Below are 10,594 nucleotides of genomic sequence, written 5' to 3'. Positions count from 1 at the left end.
AAAAAAAAGAAGAAGAACTTACAACTGTTAACAGATTTGGGTACCGCTAATATAATGCAGCGAGTTTCATCTTGATTGCCCTTCCATGTTGGTAGTTGGACCAAAATATGCATTTATCGAAACTAAAGTTATATGTATGCACGACGAGCCCAATAGTCTACCTTAGCATTTTTCTGCATATATGTAGGTATTTCAGCTAGAATGATGTTCAGCGATGATTTGGATACTGCCAGCGGGAGTATGATGAGCCTATGCTGGCATCCACTGCGATGGGCATCTCAAACCTTTGTTGAACAATATGATACGTAGAGCCCATGACGTGGCTGTCGACGACAAGTTGAGATGGCAATCACTTGGTGACTATTTTGGTAGCCCAGTTTTCCAAACCAAGCTGCAGCGTAACTTTCTTTCAACGCTTGTGGACTTAAGCACGATGTCTGATGATGTAATAACGTATGTTTCGATGTACTGAAACCATGAGGTGTGGGGCGAGGCACGCCGCGAAAATATTTAGCGACGACAAAGTGTGTGGCAACTTACAATGATGAAGTTGAGCGTTTTTGAAACGCCTTTGCGAACGGGAACTATATGTGTGAAGCTGTGTACTATGCTGTACTGCACTCCGTAAGGACGAATTGATGAGTTTTTGTTGGTAGAGCAATTTATGCCATAACAACGAACTGATGAATCCTCTTTTAACTAGTCCAGTGATGCGCGTGGACCACACAAAATTTCTTAGCAATGACTCGCGAAAACAAAAAGAAAAACCTCTTTTTTTTTTAAGTTTATGGTGCAGGACAAGTCCTGTTGCGGTCTCCAATGTTTGAGGTGAGGAAAGTAAAAAACACCAGAGGTGTGAATTATATAGCCCAAAATACAATAGCGCTGTAGCAGTGGTAGTGACAGTGCTTAAAATCAGCTGTTACTGCTAATATTGGCAGTCACTGCCGCAGCAAACACAATACGGCGTTTTCAGTGACTGCTTTTTTTGACATTCCCTTTTGTTTGTTTACATTTTTGTTGTTGCCTTTTAGGCTTCAGTGACATCAACAGAAGTTGGCTGCGTTTAATTTTTTGGCAAATTCAACATGCGAAGTTTGCTGCGATGGAGGCAGTGGCAGTGAATTTAGAATTTGGGCAGTTCTGCTAGCTGCCACTGCTGTATTTTGAGTCGGTTCATTGGACACTACACTTTCTAAAAAACAGCTAATTTCGTAAAACTGCCACTGCAACTGCGTTATTGTATTTGGGCTTACGTCTTCTTTATTTCATTGCCTTGAGTGAACTAAAACTAATTACATAGTTACATTGGCGCGTATTTATAGTCGAGCAACTAAGTCGAAACTAACAAAGTTGCAACTTAAATTTAAGTACCAACTTAAAATTTACTTCTATTCATAGTCGCTACTACTAAGCAGTTTCGACTTAGTTTACGATATAGCAAAACGAGTGTATCGATTTTTCTTTACGATATTTTGGAAAAATTACATTTTTATTANTAGTTTCGACTTAGTTTACGATATAGCAAAACGAGTGTGTCGATTTTTCTTTACGATATTTTGGAAAAATTACATTTTTATTAAATAATGTCAAGTTTGATCATCCGTTTATGTAATTTTTATTCTCATTGCATGATTATGCAAAAGAATAAAGTATCATTTTCTTGTTAATTGTGTGAAATAGCCAGAACAACCGCAGTGTTGTGAAGTCGATGTTTATCGAAAGAATGCTGTGAAACATACAAATAGTAGATATCTAAATGTTATGCACAAATTTATTTTAAAAGAACTATCGTGAAACTGACTTATTATTTGAGAATTTATATAAATTATTCCAATTATAAAATTGTGATGTAGCTTTATTCGAATTGTAATACGCATTTAGTTTCATCTGCCGATTAAAAAGGATCGATCTTTGTAAATTTTAATGGGAGATTATTCAATATTATCAAAATCACCCTCTACTAACTTAATTTTTACATATTTCGTCTGTTTTCCCTTAATTTGATAAAATACTTCTTCCTAGTTACGACTTAGTTGCAGCTGCAGCCGAAACTAAATTTTAAGTTGGTACTTAGCCAGAAAAGTCGAAACTAAGGCGACTATGAATAGCTTTAGTTGTGACTTAGAATAGTTTCGACTTAGTTGAGTACTAAATATGACTATGAATATGCGCCATTAAAATTGAAGTGCTAAGTACTATGAGCTCTTATAAATGAAAGTGGTGTAAGTCCATTTTTGCATATATCGAGATATTTAAAAGTTTGCATTCGATTAATTTTAAAAATCCTGGTAAAGGTTAATACATCCAGGTGATTAACGTTGTTAACGAAACTAAGATAGTTTTTACCCCCGAATGGACTTGCACCACTTTCAAAAATAACAAATTCTAAAACAAAAATGAGGAAAAGTTTAAGTCCTTGTGTCAACACCCTTTATGGAAGTTTTATTTGTTAAAAAATCAAAATTGATGTATCTATTTTTATACCTAAGAAAATAATAACTAAAACAAGTATTCAATTAATAACATAAACAAAGAATAAGTAAGAAAAGATTGTGATTATTATGTCAAATGAACGTAAAATTGATATTGCTTATCTTTCAATTTCAAAGTAAACAAATGCAAGGAAGGCTTTATTGGCATGTCTAACTTACAGTTAGACTAGTGAAGACCNTTATTTTTATACCTAAGAAAATAATAACTAAAACAAGTATTCAATTAATAACATATACAAAGAATAAGTAAGAAAAGATTGTGATTATTATGTCAAATGAACGTAAAATTGATATTGCTTATCTTTCAATTTCAAAGTAAACAAATGCAAGGAAGGCTTTATTGGCATGTCTAACTTACAGTTAGACTAGTGAAGACCTTGTGGTGAATAGGCGGTATGAAAGGAAGTAAACTCATCATGTCTGCGTATATCTCCTTTGTAACAGGTCTAGGCGTTCTATATAGAGCCAACATAGTAATCTTGCTATGATATTTCGGTCTTCCCCTTTTCCCAAATAGAAAAATTGCTTTAAATGGAGCGCCTGGTTCCATAGTAATTTTATAAAAAATTTTGTGTGACTCGTCACATCATCTCATCCAGCATATTTGCAACCAATTTACAGTTTCTCTGTCCATATTTTTCTTTCTATTTGACATAGCTTTTTCTAGAGCTTCTGTAGATACAAAATCTTCTCGTTTCACTTCATGCAAAATAAAGCTATTTTTCTCCCGACAAGTTTGTATTGTAGTATAATAGCTTTGAGCAGTATACAGTTGTTCCTTTTTCTTTAAGGCTGTTTCCGCTACCCCAAAATCTCTGTATTCGTGCAAAAGAGAAGGCACGCTCCTGATACTCACACTCGCTACAATTCTTATAGATTTATGTTCTTTGTTTACACTTTTGGTTTTAAAGGTTCCTACAGATGGCATAAATATTTGCCAAAGATCTGCGCAATCGTAAAAATCAATAATAATAATAGCGATCAAAATGTTGTTTCAATTATGATCATTACGAATGGACTTAAACCACTTTCAAAAAAAAACATTTCTGCGATAAGATTGTAAAGTCAACTTGTTTTGATTATTTTTTAAAAATTTTAGCTCCATGGCATGTAATTTAATAAACATAAATTTATGGTGGTATACCTAACTAAAACAGTAATTAACCCATTTTTTCCAAAATTGGACTTAAACACATTGGCGTTATGATTGATGCTCGAGTAAGCTTCAGGAGTCACCGCGAGTATGCTTCCAAAAAAGCTTCGAACGCTCAAGCACATCTGTCAAGAATTATGCCTAATAATGGTGGCCCTATACATAGTAGATGAATTTTTTACAGAATAGTCAGCTCAGTTTTACTCATGCTGCTCCGATTTGGGCCGAAGTAATGAAAGTAAAATGCGACGCACAGAAACTAACAACCACATATCGCTCAAGTGCATTGAGAGCTGTTTGCGGATTCCGCACAATTTCTGACGAAGCATCATTTGTAACCGCTGAAATGGCCCCAGACATTCTCGCACAAGAGATGAAAAGAATATATAATCGCCTGTCTGAGAACAGCGATGGTCTAATGCGAAAGAAAATAGCTAGAGAGGAAAGGTGTTACTCTATGATATTCTGACATAAATTGGAACGAGCCAGAAAATGGAAGGTGGACCCACAAGCTCATCCCTAATATTGAAAAATGGCTGAATAGGTCTCACGGAGAATGTAGTTTTCATCTAACCCAGTTCCTCTCGGTCCACGGTCTTTATCATGAGTATCTGAATAGATTTGAGCATAATGGCTCCCCGTACTATTATAGGAATAAGGGAAAATGCGGAACACATAATGTTCTCGTGCCCCGCTGCGCCTCTGAGACACGATACATACTACAGGACAACGGAATACTAGACTGTATGTTAGAACCAAGCGAGATCTGGCAGAAAATATGCGCTCATGTCACACGAATCCACGTAGACTTAAGACGAGCGGAGCATCTAACTACATAAGGAGCCTTTGGCCCAACCAACCCCGTGAAGTAGTACCTTGAATAGCAGTCCCATGGAGAGATTGGTTTGTGGAGGTTTTAGTACGTAGGTGCAGCCGTGAGGCTGCAAGTCGTGCATGCTGCTATGCCGGTATAGTAGCACTCATGAGAGTTTCCTTATTCACGAGGGTTAATCCAGAAAAAAAAGGTGGTTCGGGCGGAGCTGGCGGTAGAATCGCTGACCAAGATCGTAGAGACGGGCACCCCGCAAGGGGGTAAATGAAGACCCTATGTGACATTATGCGGCTAAAACTCAAGAAAGTCGAGAGTTGGATAAAAAATAACGGGTTAGGTGTAAATCCAAGCAAAACAGAGCTTGTACTGTTCACAAGAAGGCATAAAATCCCCCATTGATAAACCAAGGCTGCCAAAGACCACACTAAAACTACGCGAATATGCTGAATAACTGGGGAAAGTCCTAGATCAAAACACCGAGATTTAGAACACCGATGAACGGATGCCGTAGGCCACAGTTGCCCCATATAGCTGCAGGATATACACCATTGTAGTGAGGCCCGTACTTCTTTACGGGGTAGTATGGCGGTATGGTGGCCAGTGCTTGACCATTTCGGTATGTTAGTTATAGACAATTATTTTCCGTTTACCTTTAACATCCCATGGCCTACGACTATGTAGCATTATCCACATGCCAGTAACAGTAATTCAGAAGAAGCACAGTATTCAGAAGAAGAACATCGTACTAACTGCAATTTGTTCGCCTGCGGCACAGTAGAAGTATGTACACTTTAAAGGTGCGTGCATGTGCATTATGTGAGCTCTGTGGTTTCACTAACTCCATGTGTGAGGAAACCAAATAATGTAATTCTTAACAGAAGTGCCTAAAACTAAACAGTTTTGCTATGTTAATCTCAGTTGAAGCTAATTCCCGGTATTTCTCTTACTATCGCCTGAAATTATACTTATTATTTACTAGCGCCGGCAGTGTTGGTTGAGAGGGCTATTACCAACAACATTTAGTCCGTAAAATTATTCGTGTATTATTTACTTTATTGAGTACAATAAGAACACATTTAGTTGTTTTACACTCAAATTCTAGCTTTAAGACAATTGATAATTGAATCTCCTTTGTGTGCTTTCTCACATTTAAGCTCTACATATCAGCTGTTATAAATGAAATTAATTTCGGGCTTGGAAGTGATGGATTCGGACCCCACGCTAAATCTTATCGTTTCTACGGCTTTCCTGCTACTTATTAGAACTGCCTCTGTTTTGTGGTCCGCGAGGCATAAATTCCTAGGCGTTAGCCACTCTTTTATACTAGCTATAGTCTCGCTAGCTTTCCTCTCGATCTCCTGGATATGTTTCGCTACANCATTGAACCTCCTTTGTGTGCTTTCTCACATTTAAGCTCTACATATCAGCTGTTATAAATGAAATTAATTTCGGGCTTGGAGGTGATGGATTCGGACCCCACGCTAAATTTTATCGTTTCTACGGCTTTCCTGCTACTTATTAGAACTGCCTCTGTTTTGTGGTCCGCGAGGCATAAATTCCTAGGCGTTAGCCACTCTTTTATAATAGCTATAGTCTCGCTAGCTTTCCTCTCGATCTCCTGGATTTGTTTCGCTACAATCACCACTGCGATATCATCTGCGAATCCAATTATCTTTGTTCGAGGGGGCATATCGATACGCAGGATGCCGTCATACATTGGATTCCAAAGCAGAGGTCCGAGAACAGAACTCTGAGGCAACCCTCCGTTACGCTGTATTCTTCATAGCCTCTATCACTCCAGTACCCTAGCTTGCGGTCTGACAGATAGCTCCTCATTTTTTCTTATGATATATGTATGAGGTGGGTTTTATCGAAGGCTGAGGTAGCTCAGCCGCTCCAGGGTTGAGTGGAGGTCCCACTAAACCCCACTGAATAAAATAAACACAGTAGTTAAATATAGCGAACACAACCACACACACACGCGGCCGTTCGGCCAGGCTGCCGGTACCCTGACGTCCACGAAGAGAGGGGGGAGAGAGAGCGACTAACTGGTCGGCGGTCGGCGTCGAGGATCAGAGAGCGGAGACTGTCAAGTGGCAAGTGACGGTGGCGGTGATGTTGAGAGCGGTGACGGTGAGCGCGGGGATGGTTCGGTGATTAATGACAGTGAGAGCGGTAGCGAGCGTGATGATGGTAAATACCCACAGCATGGGTACTGCAGCCAATGAGAGCGACGATGCTGATCGTGACGGCAGTAGCAGTCCCTTTAGTAGTGACGGCCCTGCGGTGATGTTGACGGTGGCCCAAATAGTGGTGAGGGCGGTAGCGACCTCCCGTAGTGAGAGCAGTATTGGCGGCCCTAGTTATAACAACGGGCCTCTGATGAGTAACGGCAGTGACAGCGGCCCTGGATGGCGATGATGTTAGCGGCAGACAGCAAGTAGCGGTCCTCGGTAGCGGTTTGGCCTAGGGGGCGGCAATGATATTGGCGGCCCAATGGTGAGTAAAGCGGCAGTCCGGCCCTAATGATGCACGACGGTGACAACGGCCCTGGATGGCGATGATGTTGCTAGCGGCCCTGAAAGGTGGCGGCTCTTGGTGTTGCGTTCGGCCTGGGGCGGCAATGATATTGGCGGCCCAATGGTGAGGAAGGCGGCAGTCCGGCCCTAATGAAGGACGACGATGACAACGGCCCTGGATGGCGATGATGTTGCTAGCGGCCCTCGTTAATGATAGTCGGTGGTGGTTCCTCGTTGTAGTCTTGGCCCAGGGCGGCACTTAATATTGGCGGTCCGAAACGGTCACGGAAGTCACCTACGGAAGCTGGTCGTCAATATGTTCTCACAAACCACCAACCTGTCCCGTAGGCAGAGCCAGGGGCGCTCGAGGTTACACGGCCTAATCCGTCCCGATGCGCTCCGTGCCTACCTACGGCAGCTTGGCCAGTCTGTATTCCCCATGTGCAGAGCCAGGGGCGCTCGAGGTTACACGGCCTAAGCCGTCCCGATGCGCCCCGTGCTTACCCATTGGGGTGAGACGGTACGTATTCGATCGTGGTGGCTTGACATTGTGGGGCGGTTTTATCCACCGCACAATGCCCGCTCGCCACGCGGTATCTAAGTGGGCAGGAGAGTTCGTCTCCTGTCCACTGAGACCGTTTTTAAAATAATGGGTTTGGGGGTCTGTGCGAGGGGTATTCCCCCTTTCACAGGCCCCCCTCAACCTCTCGGCCTTGCCCGCAGGACAAGCCAGGGCGCTCGAGGTTACACGGCCTAAGCCGTCCCGATGCGCTCCGTGCTTACCTACGGAAGCTGGTGCTGGCTGAGTTGGCGTTAATCAACTTAAGTCGGTTGTTGGATAAGCAGGTTGAGAAGCGAATGAAGATCGTGATTTTTGGCATGTTTGAGCAACGAATTCTCGCGGAGTATTGGTGTGTACGAATGCTTTGCACTTTTGCGTGCTTCCCTTTGGTTGCTCATACGTATGGGTGTATGTATGTATGGTTGTATGTATGCATGTAGATCTGTATGTATGTATATAAATATGTAGCGTATGTATGGCTGGATGTGGATATGTATGTACGTATGTATGTACTTGTGGGTTTTATGTATGCATGTACGTATGTCTGTCAGTGTAGCGTAGGGGAGCTACGTTACATATGTTGGAGCTTTCATTTTAATGAGCGTTTCCATTATGCGCTGCCAGCTCGCGGTATTAAAGGCGTTCTTTACGTCCAGCGTTATTACCACACAATATTCTTTTTTCCCTCCGCGTCACCTTTTGCCTTCGATAGCCCCTTTGGCAATGTCGACGACAGATTTAATTGCATCTATAGGCGACCGGGATTTTCTGAAGCCAAACTGGTAGGCCGATAGAAAACATTTATCTTTTGTGATCGTCGTGAGCCTGTTGCAGATTATTTTCTCAAGAACATTCTCTATCGTGTCTAGTAGGCATATAGGCCGGTAAGACGAGGGCTCTCCAGGCGGTTTATTTCCCTTGGGTAACTATACCAGGTTTTGGACTTTCCAACTACTGGGAAATATGCATTCTTTCAAGCACGTATGAAACGTTTTTGTAAATAAGTCCGGCCGGGAGTTTATCGCGACCTTCAAGGCCTTATTAGCAGTGTTTCCGCGACAGGAAAAAAAAAAATTATCAAAATCTTTCAAAAAGTTTACCATTTCTCGAAAAACTCAAGCAAACTAACTTTTTTTCAAATGTGTATATGTATATACATTTGTATATGGGTACATATTGTTTTATAGTAAGTATAATAAAACAGCACAGAGAATATGTAAGGAACGAACAATTTCAAATCAGATACCAAGAAACCCAGCAAAATCAAAAGTATTTTTAAAAACTATGTAACGCAAACTGTATTAGTGCATACATATAATTACTTGTGCTTAAATATACTTTAAATTACATACATATTAATTTATCAAATAAGATATTAAATTAAGTTTGGTTTAAGTCTTTCTAAAATAATATAAAACTCATGAAGCGATAGTAAATACTTCACCTTTAAGGTATCCGTACAAATGTGCCTTCAAACCAGAGGTGGCCAAAACTCACACAATCATATATTTCAATTTTTCTAAACAAGGAGAGAATGAAGAGGATAAGTCGCGCACGCGTCTGATGAAAACAGTGTTGTCAACGATTTCGAGTTGCAAATGATAAGAAAAAGGGATTTTTGTATTATGTAAATAGTGTGAAAGGTAGAGAATATATTAAAGATTTACCTTTTAATATAGTTTAGTTCACTTTAATTGCTTGCTTAGATTTTTTATTATAACTAAAATTAAAATTAAAGCAAATAGTTGAATTTATTTGTATACATCTTCTAGGTTTGAAATAAAAAAAGGGAATTTTTAGCATCATTTTTAATTAAACTTTTTATTTATGTGCATATGTGTGTAATAATTTATTAATTCAATATTTGGGAATAAGGGGAAATGGCGCTATAATGGCGCTTAACAAACATGTTTGTGCCCGTGCGATTTTTTCATGGCACACCAAACATTGTGCCCTCCCTTCCCATTAATAGTGGGTAAAAAATCTGTGCCTATGAAATGGCCACCTTTGCATTAAACACAAATAGTAAATACATACATATGTATGTATTTATGTACGTAATGTTATTGTACATAAATTAGTGCATTTGCCTAAAGCAGAGGTGGGCAATTTTTGCTCGCGAGCAACGCCAGCGTCGCACTTCCTATACGTACACAGAAGCAGAGCAGCGAATTTCGATTCAGTCCGCTTGCAGATTTCACCAAGGTAACATCATGCTCGGCTGTGGATTATTTTTCTGCGTAATTTTATCACGCGCTTGCCACATTTTGTGTAGAAAATTTACAAAAAATAACCAAAGCAAAAAATGGTGCGTTTTTCTTAGATTCGTGTTTGCATGTATTTGCGACGATTCAAACACAAAATAGTGCGACCCTTTATAAGAACTAGAGTTTATTGTTCAAAGAACTATCAACAAGCCTACGTATTTTCGATATAAGCAAACTATGTTTTTCATGGCGTGTCAATTAAAAAAAAAATAAAATGAGCTGCTTGCTTTAAAAAAAAGTGCACAAATTGTATGCCATATTTTTGAATAATTGTTTCCATGGTGGAATAATAACAAGGTGCTGTCAGTAGCGACGTGTTTGTTGTAATTTTGACAAGATCGGCATGCTTATTTTCAGTGCTGCCGATCTTAATTTTTATACTACTATTCGTTGGAAAATAGTATCTAAAATGTTCCATTTTAGTAATTCATTTTATCGCGATTTTTAAACGACTTGGTGTTTTTAAAACGATATTAATATTTAAAATTGATGGATTTGTATAATTTTTGTCCTCAAAATGTAAAAAAAATAAAAGATATCATGGTTATCAATGGAAAAAGACGTACACAAAAGTCGCATGGGAAGGCGATTTTTATACCCGAGCGCACTTGTGCACAAGGGTATTATAACTTTGTTCACATAACGGTTGTTTGTAACAGGCAAAACGAATCGAGATAGATATAGACAAATGTATACATAAATGATCAGAATGAAAAGAGAAATCGATTAAGCGGTGACTGTCTGTCCGTCCGTCCGTCCGTCCGTC

This window comes from Rhagoletis zephyria, unplaced genomic scaffold (genome assembly GCF_001687245.7).
Source record: "Rhagoletis zephyria isolate East Lansing unplaced genomic scaffold, Rhagoletis_zephyria_1.1 Rzeph_scaffold_02403, whole genome shotgun sequence".
Lineage (NCBI taxonomy): Eukaryota > Metazoa > Arthropoda > Insecta > Diptera > Tephritidae > Rhagoletis > Rhagoletis zephyria.
This window is presented reverse-complemented; position numbering follows the sequence as displayed.